This window comes from Mixophyes fleayi, chromosome 12 (assembly GCF_038048845.1).
Source record: "Mixophyes fleayi isolate aMixFle1 chromosome 12, aMixFle1.hap1, whole genome shotgun sequence".
NCBI classification, from domain to species: domain Eukaryota; kingdom Metazoa; phylum Chordata; class Amphibia; order Anura; family Limnodynastidae; genus Mixophyes; species Mixophyes fleayi.
In genome coordinates, this window is record NC_134413.1 from 67,212,688 (window position 1) to 67,229,369 (window position 16,682).

General features: G+C 40.9%; 1 pseudogene; it reads right to left on the reverse strand.

The window, feature by feature from the left end:
• Positions 1-7,120: 7,120 nt before the first annotated feature.
• LOC142109353 (cAMP-regulated phosphoprotein 19 pseudogene) lies at positions 7,121-7,466 on the reverse strand (annotated as a pseudogene).
• Positions 7,467-16,682: the final 9,216 nt, after the last annotated feature.

The following is a 16,682-nucleotide window of genomic DNA, read 5'->3' on the forward strand; positions in this document are numbered from 1 at the left end:
ATCAGGCCCATGGTCATTAAACTAAAAACTGTCACCTTTAGGATTTCCCAAGAAAGCTTAACCATCTTTGTTATTTTAAACTGTGACCCCACATATCTGATCTATCTGCTATAATTCAGGGCAACTACAATACATTAGCAGAGCGACTAAAACACTTAAAGTCAAATTCATAGAGCATAGGAAAAATATCCTCAGTAGACATTTTAATGAACAAGATAAAGAAAAAAAGAATACAGTCTCATTTAGTCTAAGCTTTGTGTCCCACATGATATAATTATCAGTTTATAAGGGTAAAAAGGTGGCCACTTGCACGGCTATAGAAATAAGCTACCCCCCCCCCCCCCCACACACACACACCCTACGGCTGTCTGTGGAACTGAATTTAGAGTCCCATAATCCGGAGGTGTATAATATCTCTTTGCAACTACAATACTAGGAGATAAAAAATTCCAAAAGCGGGATAACATGCCTATTCATCTGCAACTCACTAAATTACTTTATACTTGAGCACCATACTAACATATCAGGAGAGCAGAACTTATCGCAATCAGATTCTAGCTGTCATTTTGTAGAATGTACTAAATAAATCATAACTAGAATGTGATTGGTTGCTAAAGGCAACATCTTCACTCTTTCAAACTCACAGTTTAGTAAATATACCCCTATGGGGTAAATGTATTAACATGCGGATCCTTCAACAGCCTCGAGTTCAGCGTTTTCGGCGATTCAATTTAAAGCGGCGCTGCCTTGAAAAGGGAAGTTTCCCTTTACAAGGCAGCGCTGCTTTAAATTTAATCGCCAAAGACGCTGAACTCGCGGGTGTTGAAGAACCCGCATGTTAATACATTTACCCCTATGTGTTTGATGGTTACACCTTCCAGTGTATTTTGTAATCATAAGGATTTGTAGTTCTTGTTGCTATTTATTCTAAATATTTAGTAATTGTGTTCATTTGGCTCATTCTCTCTATATAGGAACAAATTTAATAGCCTGAGGATTAGGCAGATATATACGCAGTGTTGATTCAGAAATGTTTCATTTATGATCTTAGCTCCATTTTAATAAACACACACCGTGGCTAGTAAACTGATCATCAATACAATATTTTAGCCAATATAATAACAGGAAGGGTAAGGTAGAGGGCATTATTGTGCTGGGAATTGCTAGTTGAGCTTTTTGCTGTGGTTTTTGTTACTGTAGATGAGGATTTTGTGACTTGTGAATTCACAGTTGTAGCTCTGTTAGTAGAAGTCAAATCAGCTGTGCTGTTTGTTCCAGGTTGTGTCAAGATTGTATTGGTTGTTTCAAATTGTGTCACTTTTGTACTGTATGTTGTAGGTGGTGGTAGTTTTGTACTGTCTGTTTCAGGTGGTGGCAGTTTTGTACTGTCTGTTTCAGGTGGTGGCAGTTTTGTACTGTCTGTTTCAGGTGGTGGCAGTTTTGTACTGGTTGTTTCCAATTGTGTCACTTTTGTACTGTCTGTTTCAGGTGGTGGTAGTTTTGTACTGTCTGTTTCAGGTGGTGGCAGTTTTGTACTGGATGCTTCAGATTGTGTCACTTTTATACTGTATGTTTCAGGTGGTGGCAGTTTTGTACTGGTTGTTTCCGATTGTGTCACTTTTGTACTGTCTGTTTCGGGTGGTGGCAGTTTTGTACTTGTTTCAGATTGTGTCACTTCTGTACTGTATGTTGTAGGTGGTGTCACTTTTGTACTGTATTTTACAGGTTGTGGACTATCCGTTAAATTATACGGGGTGTAAGTCGAAGTTCCAGGCGTGTCAGGTGAAACATCTGGACTGTTGCAAGAAATTTCCAAACGCCAATCAATCCCATTAATGTTTAATGTGATAGGTCCCAAAAGGCAGCTTGTTTCACTGGCACAAATGAGCAGATACAAGTGTGACACTGAAAACACTGAAAAAGAACAGTAAATGAAAATATATTTTCATTAAAATAATGACACAATTTGACAAAACAAAAAATCACCTATTGACTGACAAAAGATTCCCCACAAAAGATTTCACTCCGCTAGTATGGAAATACAACAGATAATGTTTAATTGAATAAATGAGCACCCGATATATATATTTTCTTCTTCTTTTTCTTTTCTTTTAAAAAGACTTTATTTATAATTTTTGGTATGCAATACACAAATATTCTGCATAAACACAAGCGTCAAACACAAGGAATAACTCAAAAGTTACATATAAAACTTACATATTTCTCAGATGGAGCAAATGCATATTGTACAAAGATGAGCATACATATGGTAACAGCCGAGAGCCAATATACAGCCTGAGTGAGGCAAAAAGGGGAGAGAGAAGGAAAAAGGGTAGGGGGTGTTGATGAGACTAACCCTGGAACACCCGGAGACCCGTGGTCCACTGGACCGGTAAGAAATGTATTATCCTACCTAATAATTATAAAGGCTTTAGCTAACTCACCCCTGTTCAAAGAAAGAGAGCTGAAATATTTTGGGTTAGGTCAGGCTTTGGGACAGGGCCGGAGGGACTGTTATAGATGAACCAATCTCCCCAAATTTGAGAGAATTTGTGGGTTTTCTTATTTAAGTATGCTGACATTTTTTCCATAGTGGCCAAAAAAAAGATTTTATTGAGGAGTTGCTGTGTGGAGGGAGGATCTGGATTATTCCAGTGTTTCGCGACTAGGCATCTAGCAGCGTACTTATCCAGGACCTCTATTGGAGAACCCAAGAGAAAGGACCATGGGCATTTGGGAACATGGACTGTAGTGACCTCACTGATCAGAGCGACAACCTCATCCTAGAAGAAGGCGATAGTTTGGGCAGGTCCACCAGATGTGGAGAAAGGACCCTTGTTCCTCACATCCCCTCCAACATAAGTCAGAGGTGGACCCATAGATCTTTTTCATCCTGGTAGGATCTAGGTACCGACAAGATTTTATATGCATTTTATTTTCTTCTTTCTTAATCTGTGAAAGACTAAACAATTACCCAGAAAAAAAAGGATTAACTTGCACACTACAACTGGGCAACCAACATGAAATGTTCATTAGCGGGATTCACTGGGACTGGCAGTTACTCACACTTGTGACTATAGTCCTTTTATGTTGGCCATTTGAGGTATACATTGTCTCATATGGATTAGGAAGGATCGAGAAAGAAGAAAAGTAAACAAGATTTTTCCCATGCTGTTTCTTGCACCTTCTCCGCATAGAGGCACCAGCTGTGTGATGACTACTCTGGCACTGTTTTTTTTTATTCTAACAGGGGTACCCTGTGAATTATAACCCTGAGGCTAGCTGAGGATTTGGGTAAGGTAACAAATTGCCCATGGTTTTAATCATTTTGTCATTTATTTTTATTTAAAAAGAGCAGTGCTCCTGGGAACTGATTTGTCTACTTAAACATATAACTGGTCAATAATTCAAGTCCTTTTCTGGAGTGGGAATGGTCATGCCCCCATGTGACCACACCCCCAACATGGAATGACCACGTACCCAACATGGGATGACCATGTACCCAACATGGGATGACCACGTACCCAACATGGGATGACCACGTACCCAACATGGGATGACCACGTACCCAACATGGGATGGCCATGTTCCCAACATGGGATGACCACGTACCCAACATGGGATGACCATATAGTCAACATTGGATGACCACAACCTCTTTTTGAATGCACTCTTTTTCTATGTTGCTTGTAAACCTTGGTGTGTGAAAAGCTTTTAATGTACGTTACATTAGTTAGTTTGCCATTAAACTCCTTTTTTCTCTTCCACAACTAAATTGATCCTTAATTTATGCTACTGGCTAAAATAGTATTACACTTGACTTTTCAGAAGTTTACAATAAATAAAGTGCTATTCAGCATGGTGAGGGAAGCCGACAGGATTTTTTTTCTTGGGATTTTTCATGCTGTGGGTCTCTCGGTTATGGTGTGACCAGCACAGGTTGGCAGAGCATGGTACTTTTGCAGGGGGACACCACGCCTGTTGTCCCCCTTACTTTAGTGGTAACCAGCCCAGGCTATAGGACCAATGGCTTGTTTTAGTCATTTGTTGTTGTTTTCTTTTTCTTCAACGCAGTAACGTTATGGCAATCATCATCATCATTGTCATTTGATGGCTGGCATATCTTTTCTCTGGATGGATCTAGATGCTCTGAGCACACCTTGATGTAGCCACATCTATATGCTGTATTTTGAATTGCATTGCATTGGTATTTTGAACAGAAACGTGTCAGACCGCAATTTTGAGGCGGTAGGTCTAGGCCTATGTTTAAGCTGCAAAAGTGTCGCGTACTCCAATCAGGCCCTGTCAGTCTACTGCCAGAAAGAAACAGATATTCCTGAAGCGTTCACCCACTGACATAGTCTTCTACAGTGTGGTTGGCATGCTCCGTAGCAGACGCCCAATCCCACCATTTCTTTCTGGGGATTCATTTTTAGAACAAATTTACTGCATTGGGCCCCAGAAAAATAAGCAAATAGAGAAGTTATCATCCGATAAAATTTTATGGTATGAATGGGTGCCATGACGGTCAAATATCAAGTTTTGGGGCAGGACAAGCCATTAAACATGTACAGCGCTGTGTGAAAATAAATAAATCATTTAAAAAGTGCAGCTTCATTGCCAAAATCCTCAGTTACAGTGTAGGAAAGAACAGTCTCGTTTCCACTGTTATACTGACTTCACTAGTTTAGAATTCCCATGCTAGTGAAAAGTGGCCCCAGGCTAATCAGCACAGGGCTAGAGCCATTACAGGGGCGTGATGGCTCAGTAAACAGTGCTCCACTTTCGCCCAAAGACTACCAGCCCCACACTTAAAAATTCTAGGGCTCTTCCCGACATCCCCTCCCCCCCCCCCCTGGCCTTAGGGGGTCAAGGTAATTAACAAGATTCAATCTTTAATTGAGAAAATAACTCTTGTTAACCACTTAAATATAAAATAAAATCTTTTTTTTTTCTTGATCTATCATGGTGCAAATGGGAAATACAATCTTCTTTTATTCTATCTTCAACTGTTATAGTCCAGATGGGAAATCCCCTTAGAAAAATGCCCATGAAAATGATTCGCACACACTACGAAGCTGGCGATCCTATTTATACCCTTCATCACCAGCCAATCACAAGCTTTGGGGAAATGCTTGTGATTGGCCGGTGGAGAACAGGAGTGAAAGGGCTATGCGACTTTGATTTCGCAGGCAGCATTTTAGGCCAAATGCTGGATCAGTTTTTGAAAATAGCATCCAGCCCACTTGTATGTACTTACAATATATTTATGGCCATACCATTAAAATACCCCAACACAGTTCAATGTAAAGAAGGTTGGTCACCAGACTGATATTGCTTTATATAATCATGAGGCTTAGCAGTCATATTATTTACCTGTCACTTCTACGGTAGCACATTTTAGCGCCTCACCGGTACACATCACAGTTCCAGGGTTCACACAGTTTTCCGCGGAGGAGGACACACAGCTCGGGCACATCACACCATTTCTCAGTGGAATGTGTGGTGGAACTGAAATTCAAAGAGATTAGACAATGTCACTTCTCACATCCAGACACCAAGAACATTTAAAACTTTTTTTTTTTTTAAATGGGAAATACAGATCATTGTAAAACTATCTAATTGAATGAACACTGCTACAGTTCTATTTTATCTTAACACAGATAATGCTTGTCATTAAAGTTATGAAAAGTGTAAAAGATTTTTACTACTGAACGTATAAAATAGCCCTCGCACCTAATTAACTGTATATAAATGCATGCACTTTATTATTAATTATTATTGTTTATTTAAATTGTGCCAACAGGTTAAGCAGTGATATACAAAGAATATTGCATCATTGACATCAGTCTCCGTCCCATCTGATAATAGAAATTGACTCTTAAGCCTTCATACTCCAGGGATCTATTATATTGTCTACAATATTAAAAAAATAGTCTAATATCGCTCCCTGTCTTAGGGAGTCCTTAAAAATATACCCAATACCAAAAATACAGATAGGGGGAGCGTCATTAGACCGAGAAGTTATTATGAAACTAATAGAAATTCATTAGCATAAAAGGTGCGTCAACACCGCAAACTCAGGCGGATACGCGAGACAAAGTCTTGTATAACACGTTTTGGCTTCACATCTATGAGTTTCATAATAACTTCTTAGTTTAATGGTGCACCCCAATCCGTATTTTTGTTAATCTGTTCCATTTGAGTTTATAGCTTAAATTTACAACAAACACACACATCATCATCATCATCATTTATTTATATAGCGCCACTGATTCTGCAGCGCTGTACAGAGAACTCATTCACATCAGTCCCTGCCCCATTGGAGCTTACAGTCTAAATTCCCTAACACACACATACAGACAGAGAGAGAGAGAGAGAGAGAGAGAGAGAGAGAGAGAGAGAGAGAGAGAGAGAGACTAGGGTCAATGTTTGATAGCAGCCAATTAACCTACCAGTATATTTTTGGAGTGTGGGGGGAAACCGGAGCACACGGAGGAAACCCACGCGAACACGGGGAGAACATACAAACTGCACACAGATAAGGCCATGGATGGGAATTGAACTCATGACCCCAGCACCATGAGGCAGAAGTGCTAACCACTAGCTAAAGACTGGCTAGTAGCCACCTGATGAGTATTGTAAATTTTACTTTATTTTTTTTTAATTTGACAGTTTTGCTTGACTTCCACTCAAAACATAATCTGTGGTCTTTACCTTCAAACAAAACATCAAAAGAAGAAAAATCTTAACTACAAAAAATCAGGTGAAGAAAGAAAGGCAGACATTAAAATGGTCAAACTCACCTAAGTGTCCATTGTTTTAACCCTGTCCTACCAATACGAAATAGGCATAATGTACATTTGACTTTTTCGGTTTTTCAAGTAAATGACTTTACATTGCTATATCAAAACGTGTCTGTTTATCAGTGCATTGGTTTTTAACAACTAATTTGATATTACAGAATTTCATTCTACACTGAAGACAGCAGCTTAACACTACCATAACCTGCTAAGCCGACAGACTGACTATTAGTACAGGGAGGAAGAGCAGAGAAGAACAGAAGGTTAAAAGGGAAGAGATGGGAATGCGGTGGACTTCATGCAGACAGGCCGGCTCATCAGCCAGCCAGCTTTCTGGCCACAACAGAGGGTTCCCTCTGGGGAAGGTCCTACGTAGTGGGAATATGATCTCCTCTGACTTCTGTCTTCTGGCTTGTTCTTCATCTTTGCTTTAGCCATGTTGTAATCCCCAGAGTCAAAATATTTTTGTCCTTTTTGAAGTAGTTTTCTCCAGAAGTCCGACCCTCGTGGATTAGGACCCAGGTGAGGATACCTTGCTTTCAACTTGGCCTCTTCGGCTTTTTCTGGGCTGATCACCTTATCATCCATTTCCATTTGCTCCTCAGTGGAATTATCGTCTAGTGCTTTGGTCTCCAGGTTATCAGCCGATATGTCGGAGCGGATACTGCGTGCCCCTGTCTGCCCCTGATCTTCCACCTAACGCCTCCTGCACAAAGATGGCCGCTGTGCTGAATGCGTTACTGTCACGTTTTACCGTATGTTAAATTTCTATGGCATTTGATAGATTTTAGAGCACTTCACAGGGTCCTTTAACACCCTACATTGCTCATGAGGAAAACCATTTCTTATGACACCATGATAGGAAGAAAATGTTAATTACCTAAAAAGAAATTGGCTTTAGTACGTCACTTTAAATTCTTTTTCAATTCAAGTTTCAGTTGTAATCTACATAAATGTCTTGCTTGATGGTTCATTGACTACTTTGATGATTTCTAATGTTTCTAATAAGGTATCTTGTTAGCATGCATTCATCCGTCAATCGCAATATTCCCTTTGCCTGCCTCTACTGTTTTTGCTCCGCTTACCTTATCTTTTTAGAAATAAATAAAAAATTCTAAATAAATAAAATGCAAAAGGTACTTAACAGAAAGAGGGATTATTGGTCCTCTCTAAAGATTTGGGGGTATATTTACTAAAATGCGGGTTTGAAAAAGTGGAGATGTTGCCAATAGCAACCTATCACATTCTAGTTATCATTTATTTAGTACATTCTACAAAATGACAGCTGGAATCTGATTGGTTGCTATAGGCAACATCTCCACATTTTCAAACCCGCAGTTTAGTAAATATACCCCCTGGCGTAAGTTGTATCTACTTATGCACATGTGCATCTTCTATTCTTTGTGCTCTTGTATATAAGCATGTGAGCCATCAACAAGGGTGAACGTGTTGGTATGTCCAAAAACAGTAAAAAGATTAGGAAAGCAACAATCAAACAAAAAAGATCTATAGCTTTAGACAGGGCAAATGAAAACAGCTGATGCTACACGGAATAATCAACGATGAGGCTGCTGAAAACTGTTCCAATACCAGTGCCAGAGACTGCCGAACTAAATGAACAAGCACCAGAACCAATAAATTTAGATGGACACATAAGAAGTAGGGAGCACTTATGTAATGCACTATGGTAGATGCAGTTGCACACATATAAGATTGGGATTGGTGTTCTGCAAGTTGCCTGTGATTGGTTCTCGCTGTTGATTTTTAAGTGCAATTGTTATTGTTTGACTTCTGTGTACTGACACGACCTGTCCGCCCTGGCCCCTGGTTTTGGTTTATGACTACCCTTTTGAATTCTAATTTTGTATTTCTCTGCCTGTCTGCTACGGACCCTTGCTTTGGTCCTGACCCCTCTTTCGGATTGTGATTTAGTATCTTTCCTTATGACTGATCTTGGTCCATTATTTTATCAGGTACCCACAAACAAGGAGGAAATGTGAATATTATTATTTTAATGTTGGGGCTGAAGGGAGGCCTAATAATAAACAATGGGTGCTATTGGGGCTGGTTGGAGTTTTCTAGATTTCATATACCCATTTTTTTCCCCCAAATATGGCCCCCAACATTCCAGGATCCAGACAAGTAGCAACCGATCTACAGACACCAGCGCCCACAGGTGGTGAAAGGGACAAGAACAGGTAGAAGAGAACAGGACTGCTTGCCAATTGTCCTGAATCTGGTGGTGCAGTCTCGAATTTGAGTGACTGTCCCGCTTAGTTAGGATTTGGTCCGACTGCAAGGACAGTTGGGAGGTATATCCCGCTTCACAGTGTACTGCTTGTGAAGGCAGAGTTAACAGTAGTGCACACAGTATTGCCTGTGTATTTGTCTAACATGATAACCATGTTACATCATAGGCCCCCCCCCCATAGCTTTAATCCAGCTCTGACTGTAAGCTCCAATGGGGCAGGGACTGATGTGAGTGAGTTCTCTGTACAGCGTTGCAAAATTGGTGGCGCTAAATAAATAAATGATGATTATGATGCTGTACTTGGACTAATCATATTCATACAGTCTACATTGAGAGACTCTTTGGGCACCCTGGTTCAAATCCCAGTGCTGGCTTTTTGGATATGTCACCTTTTTTTGTTGTGTCCAAGATTATAAGCCTGATTGTGATTGGCCAGGAAAAACTAAATAATTTGGTATTCAAAGCTGCATAAAACTCTATACACTATATATATATATATATATGGAAAAAAAAAAATAACATCATCTAAATGACTCACCTGAATTTAAAAGAGCAGAGAGCAGAAGGGGAATCACAGCAGGAGGAGTAATCATTATGCCAAGTTTAGAAAGACATACAAGAAAGAATCTCAGTGTACGACTCTCAGCCGTAATATACCAGACCCTTGTAACTCATTAAGCCTACACTTTTTACGATACACAAATAAAGCTACTACATAATAAATACTAAAACATCGCATGATTACAAAACAATAAAAAAAATGTGTTTTATGAAAAGTACCTGAAGGTCAGGAGAACTTTTATATGCGTGAATCCACCTAAATCCTGATACTGTGAAGCAAAAGAAGAAACATGCAGTTTTCCATATCTTCCTCTTAAGCGCTGACGTCAACTATCTTCTTGTTTTCTGTATATATAGAGCATTTATATTGTCATGCGGCTGGTACCATGTATAACATAGGATTAACCGTGCACAGGCTTATTTTTGCTATGATATATTTAAATAATAATAATTACCAAACTTTAGTCATGATAGAGAATATATTAGGACATAGGAAAATGCTTGGACATATTCAAATTGTAATTGACCAATTAAATTCAAATGAGTATCATACAGATGTCTTTCATAGAATTTATGACATAACATCATCAACTATTTATATAGCACCACTAATTCCAAAGTGCTGCACAAAGAACTCACTCACATCAGTCCCTGCCCCATTGGAGCTTACAGTCTAAATTCCTAAACTTTCACACACACACACAGACTAGGGTCAAATTGATAGCAGCCAATTAACCTACCTGTATGTTTTTGGAGTGTGGGAGGAAACTGAAGCACCCGGAGGAAACCCACGCAAACATGGGGAGAACATACAAACTCCACACAGATGGACATTGTCAGGAATTGAACCCAGTGCTGTGAGTCGAGGTGCTAACCACCAAGCCACCGTGCTGCCCAACATATGGTGCATATTATCAACAACACTCTCAATATAATAATAAAACACTTTAAAACAAATCTAAACATAAGACAATATTTAATACACATTGGTAGTCAAAAATGTAAATTACATGTATTACAGCGCAGTCATTGAATACCATACCAAAATACCTGTGTCGATTTTCGCTAACAAGGCATAGTGCATACCAGAATAATATAATATATTCAGTGTCTGGCTTGTGCGGTGCACACTGGATGTCTGACCGTGGCTTCTACACAGAGAGCTGAGCTTATGATATGTGTATTATAGAAAAATCCTGGAGATGTAAATGTCCAGAATTACAATAGTGCCCAAAAATAAAATAAAATAAAAGGGGAGGAGAGAAAGAGCGATACTTGCACTTGTAAACAGTCTCAAGTATTCCAGCAGGTAAAACAATGTCCGGAGAAGGGGGAAAAAGGAGGGAGGTTATGTTACTTGCGCTTGAAACAATCCAGGATATAGCGGTGATCCTCAAGATGTCCAATATAGTCCGTGTGAGGTCCAGATGGTAGATAGGTAATCCTCGCGATAGATGTAAAGTGCCGGATATACGGGAGAATTTTATGGTAGGTGTGTCTCCTCCCCTTTTATTTTATTTTATTTTTGGGCACTATTGTAATTCTGGACATTTACATCTCCAGGATTTTTCCGCTACACTATTGATCAATCCCTCATCAATCAAAATCATCTCTCAGCATCAGTGCAGCATGGCACTATGACAACCATAATGATTTATAGTTCCATGACATGATGTATCCATGATGTATATTTATACTATTGCTTAATGTTTACATGTCTTGTATTCCACTGACTGTATTATCTATTATCAGTTGATAAAGATTAATATTTCCATATTAGGACATTTCATCATTATTTCAATACTTAGGTCTAGCGCAGAATATTATTATATAATTGGTATTTTTGTGTGGCTACAGGTGGTGTGACATCATAGGGGGGGTTGAGGGTCTTCATATACAATTGGACATCTGCACTTGTGAGTGAGGAAAATGCCTTGGTGATTTGCAGTGTAACAAAAGGTCCAGGTGTTCCGGTCCCGTGGTTTTAGGGTTTTGTTGTTGTTTTTCCGTGTAGGTAGGTGTAGCGGTGTTTGGTATCTGTTGTTGTATAGATATGGTGTTGCTGGTAAAAGATTACCTTGATGTCGGCTTTGTATGTTGGTGGGATGTTGCTCCTGGGTGGTTTCCTCGTGTATCGGTTGATGTTGAATTCAAAGTCCTTGTTTTTGTTCATCTGTCGGTGTTGATTGAAATCTATGGAGAGAGGGGAGAGAGGCTCACCTTTTACGGCCTGCAGTTGTTTGCAATATACCCGGTTTATCCATCTTGTAGCTCCTTTTTGTGTGTTTTATAGCTCTTTTGTGCGTGGTATACAGCTTTACCTGTGAATAGCTCTGGTGAGTCAGTGTCACTGTTTATAGCTCTGAATGCCACTAGCGATCTGGTGAAGATGGTACAGCTCTTTTGTGTTAATAGCTCACAGCGTATGTGGTGTGGTTGATGTTAATAGCTCCTGTTGTTCGTAGGTGGCATGCTAGAGTAGTTATTTAAGTGGGTGTTAGCTAGTATAGGTCTGAGTCTGGATCGGTGTAATAAGGGTATCTGTAAGCTAGATATAATAAGTAATGTATGTGAGTGATGCATTAAATGCCAGTGTGTGGTAGTGTTGCATAGCTATGGGCGACAGAATGTGGTGTTATAGTGCAAACTTTGCTCTGACAAGAGCAGTTGTGTTGGTAGCTCTCAGTTGAATATGATCTCTTTTGCTTTAATAGCTCTAGGATGTTATAAGCTCACAGTATGTGTAGTGTGATGGATGTGTATAGCTTCCAGTGTTTAAAGCAGGCCTGTCCAACCTGCGGCCCTCCAGGTGTTGTGAAACTACAAGCCCCAGCATGCTTTGCCAGTAGACAACCTATTGATAGCTGGAAGAGCATGCTGGGACTTGTAGTTTCACAACATCTGGAGGGCCGCAGGTTGGACAGGCCTGGTTTAAAGCATGTGAGCTGTATAGCTGTGTACGTAGGTGTCGGAACACGTGTTCCACCCCTGGAACCGCCAGAGAACCTGCACGGAACCAAGGACTGGGACACTCAACCAGAACCACGGGCCGCCCCTGGAACTCAATTGAGCTGTGCTGCACTGCCACTGAGATACTCAATCACCCCCTCTGGAAACCAGCGTAACCCCAGGGACCTATGGGACAGGAAAACTACATGTGTTTAATTCTGTGTTTGGGTGGGTGTGATGAGAGTGTCTGTGGGCTAGCTATAATCGGTAGCATATGTAAGTGTGCTGTGAAGAAACGTTGCTGTGGATGAGAATATGTGGTGCGACATAAGTACCTTTGCTCTGAGAATAGCAGTTGTGTTATATTGACTTGTTTTGCTGTTTCATTGGTGGACAGTGGTGTTCTCCTTTGCAGCCAAGGCTTCTGATGAGACTTCCTCCAGCGTCGAAAAGTAGCTTGTGTTCCAAATGCCATACTTCTGGTTTCGGTGGAATGCCCAGGTGCCGTGTGTTCCATTGCAGGAGTAGTTGTTACCTTTCCAGTTGCCAGAATAGCTGCCTGAATGTTATTTTTCTTCGGCATCATCAAGGAGGCCACAGAGATCACCAAGGGATGAACAGAGATGACAGCAGGAATAACAGATGAAGCCACTGGATCCAGCAGCTGAACTGAATTTGTATTCTATTAGATCTCCAATTCACCCCATCCGTGGTGAGATGACAATCCTTGACACGCCTCTGTAATTCCCCCGCTGTCTTCACAAATTTTTATTGTTTTATATTTCTGAGAAGATAATTATGTGGAAGGTAGGGCACAGTGCTGATCTTTAGTTCAGCCACCCACATGACATATACACCCCATGGCCTCTAAACAGACATGGCTCCCTATCTTCCAAATATATATGTCTAATAACCATGACCGCATTACAGGTCACAAAACCATGCCAATAACTTATTGATATTAATTCTTACTTGATCCACATTTTTATCCAACAGAGCACGGCACATTGGTGCCAATCTAACTCTCAACAGCCTGACGTCTTGCCCAAAACACATAACAGTGCTCTCCCAGAAACATTGCATACTCTACATCTCCGCTCATGCATCTCCAGCCTCCCAACTGATTGTGTCTACATCTGGCTTTCAGACTGGCTAATTCTCACAGGCCTTCTTTGCTCTTCTGCTCTCAAAGCCAACAACTTCTCAACCTGTTCGCTATGTCTGGTGGTGATTTGTAACAGCTCTTATTCTCTGGAAGGGGTCTCAGGTTTAGGATCAACAGTTCTCACCTTTTTCATCGTCTGCTCCCGGGATTCAATTGTGAGCTCCTACTGTTTGATCCCTTGCAGCAACTGGGTGAAAGCAGGTGTAAGGTGAATACAGTGCAGATTCTTATTCTTGTGTCAATGCTCCCTGTAGCAGTAGTTGTTTCTTACGGTATCCATCAACATCACTGCTTGCCATGCCTCCCTTTCTCACCACCTGTTGTATAAATTCATACAGCCTGCACAAATATGTAGTCAACTTCTACTCAGACTCCTAAGAGGTGTTTCTCAACGTGTATAGCAAATCAGTCACAACTACTAACACTCCAAACTCAATTTCTAATGCTTCCAGGTTGTTTTGAGTGGTTGCCTGCGGTTCACTCCTCCTGGCAACTTTCATGACCCCCAGAGCTGGGCCTCTCTGACCTCTCCAGTATTCTCTGTCACTTTACCGGCTCTGGACATTTCCACTCTTCAATGTATAGGGACACCACATCTTTCCATATTTCATATGCCTCATACCCGGCCGGGGTTGGTTTGATCCCGGAGAAAGGCCTCAACTGATAGTATCTGTTAGGGGCCACAACAACCAAAATGAGCTTTCAGAACAGTTAGAGTAGAGATTTTCACCTAAAGCAGCTGCATTTCCTGTAGAGCTTTATGTGCTCACAGGTACTCAGATGCCCCTAGAACTTAAGCTCAGAGTAGTAAAAGCTCATCAAAAATGGCCGTAGCGCAGGTGGAATGGTGAGCGCTAGCCCAGACTGGAGTGGGTGGTCAGGGGACAGGCCGAGGTCAGAGGTCCATAGCGAAACAGCGAAGTCCAGAATACAAGCCAAAAGGTCAGGGTCACAGGCAAACAGCGAAGTCCAGAAAACAAGCCAAAAGGTCAGGGTCACAGGCAAACAGGCAAGGTCCAAGGTACAGGCAAAGGTCACAATGGAAGGTCAGGTAGATAGGAATCCAACAGCAGGTCAGCAACAATACAGGACTGGAACTCTAAAACCAGCAGGGAGGCTAAGCCCTCCCTGCCTTAAATACTGAAAAGGACCAATCAGCAGGGAGATGTGGAATAGGGTAATTGGCCCACAGGCGTAGACTAATATGCTAGATTAATACGCTAAATAGCCCCACAGGTGTAAGGGCGCACACGCCCCACTTTCAGCATTGCTGGGATGCGGCGCTGACCTAGAATGGCGTCCCGGCTTCTAATATGCTATCTGTGAAGATGTTGGTACCTTGCATTCCCAGTGGAGAACTTGGGGGACTTGACACCTTTGTACATTTATTAAAGGGAAGGGTGATTGGTACAATAAATTACTGTTGGGACGATCTAAACGCCGACAAGACATACCCCGACATGATGACACCAAAGCTGTCATTCCCGACAGACTGGTAATAGCGACTGCGTCAAAAAGTGACTTCAAACAATTCCAACCAATAAAGGTCCCAGCAGGCTACAATGATGTCACTTTGAAGGGCAACACTATTATTTGCGTTGTTACGGTGGTAGTTTAAGGATACGCTGGCTGTGCAATGTGCTTTATACAACCTTGTACATTTAGCCTCCTTAAATGACCACCTTAACAGCTTTGAGTACAACTAAAAAGCCCCAAAAGACCATCCAAATCGGCACCAGCACTCCATCTGGCAAAGCTTCCAGGTTAATCAGAAACACAAGTTTTGTTGCTATCAGCTAACACCAGCAACTCCAGAGCACGGACAGGAATGTCAGACATGGCTCAAGATAATTTTCTTCCGCCAAACCACCTGTCACCCTGAGGCTTAAGCTCTGAAGTCAGGCCGTGGACCAGCACTACTCTGGCCCTGCATAGACTTACCTCGTGTGTCCACAGAAGAGATCCACTGAGACACCCACCTCAGACCTATCTGGGAGCAGGGTTTCCATTATCAACTTACAGATTTCTTGGCCTTGACCTGTTTTTTTCCTGGACAAATTCTCAAATTAACCAGTAAATTTCCTTTTCCAACATTTAACTTAACTCTCCATGGTACATACTTAAAATGCTACAATTTACATTAATACTAACAAAAGTAAGAGGTAGATTTATTAAAAATTATATAAAGGAAAATGTAAATGTTGCCCCTTAGCCACCAGGTTCCGGCTATCCTTTATCTAGTAAATTCAAGAAAATGATAGCTAGAATCTGATTGGTTACTATAGGCAACACCTCCACTTATCCTTTTTAGAAGTTTTTGATCTTACTATATAGTGGTCAAAGTGGAAATTTAGAAGTGCCTGGAATTCGGAATAGTTTTATAATGAATGCACTAGGTGGTGGTATGGCATACTACTGTATAACAGTCCACTTCCACCACTATATATATAGTGTTTTGTAATGTTTTGTTAAACTGTGGTTTTCAGACAGTTTACTGGTTGTTTCACCTTTAGTAAATCCGGCGTTTTTAAAATCACTGGAAAAAACTGCAACCGTCCTTTAGTAAATTTACCTTATTGACTCCAAACCAGGTAAAACCAGAGGAGTTTGCTCTCATCGTTCTTCATCAATGTTAGTAACACAGCCTGCCCATTCTTTTCTATCAAGCAGTCTATCTACATCTAAAAGTGATTAAGCTACTAATAATTGTGTATTTACAGGATCAAAAATTTGTGAGCATATATTTTGGCCTGAAAGTCAAACCTCTCTCTGAAATTGGGGAACCCCCTTCAGCAGAAACACAGGTGGCCCAGTAGACCAGATCATGCCATTCTTGGTCAGGTACCTGTACATTATCTTTCAGTGGTATAAGGATGAACCATTTCTCATTTAGCACTGCATCAATCTTCGTTGCGTCAGTACTCTTCACATAATCCAGCTGCATACGAGTTAG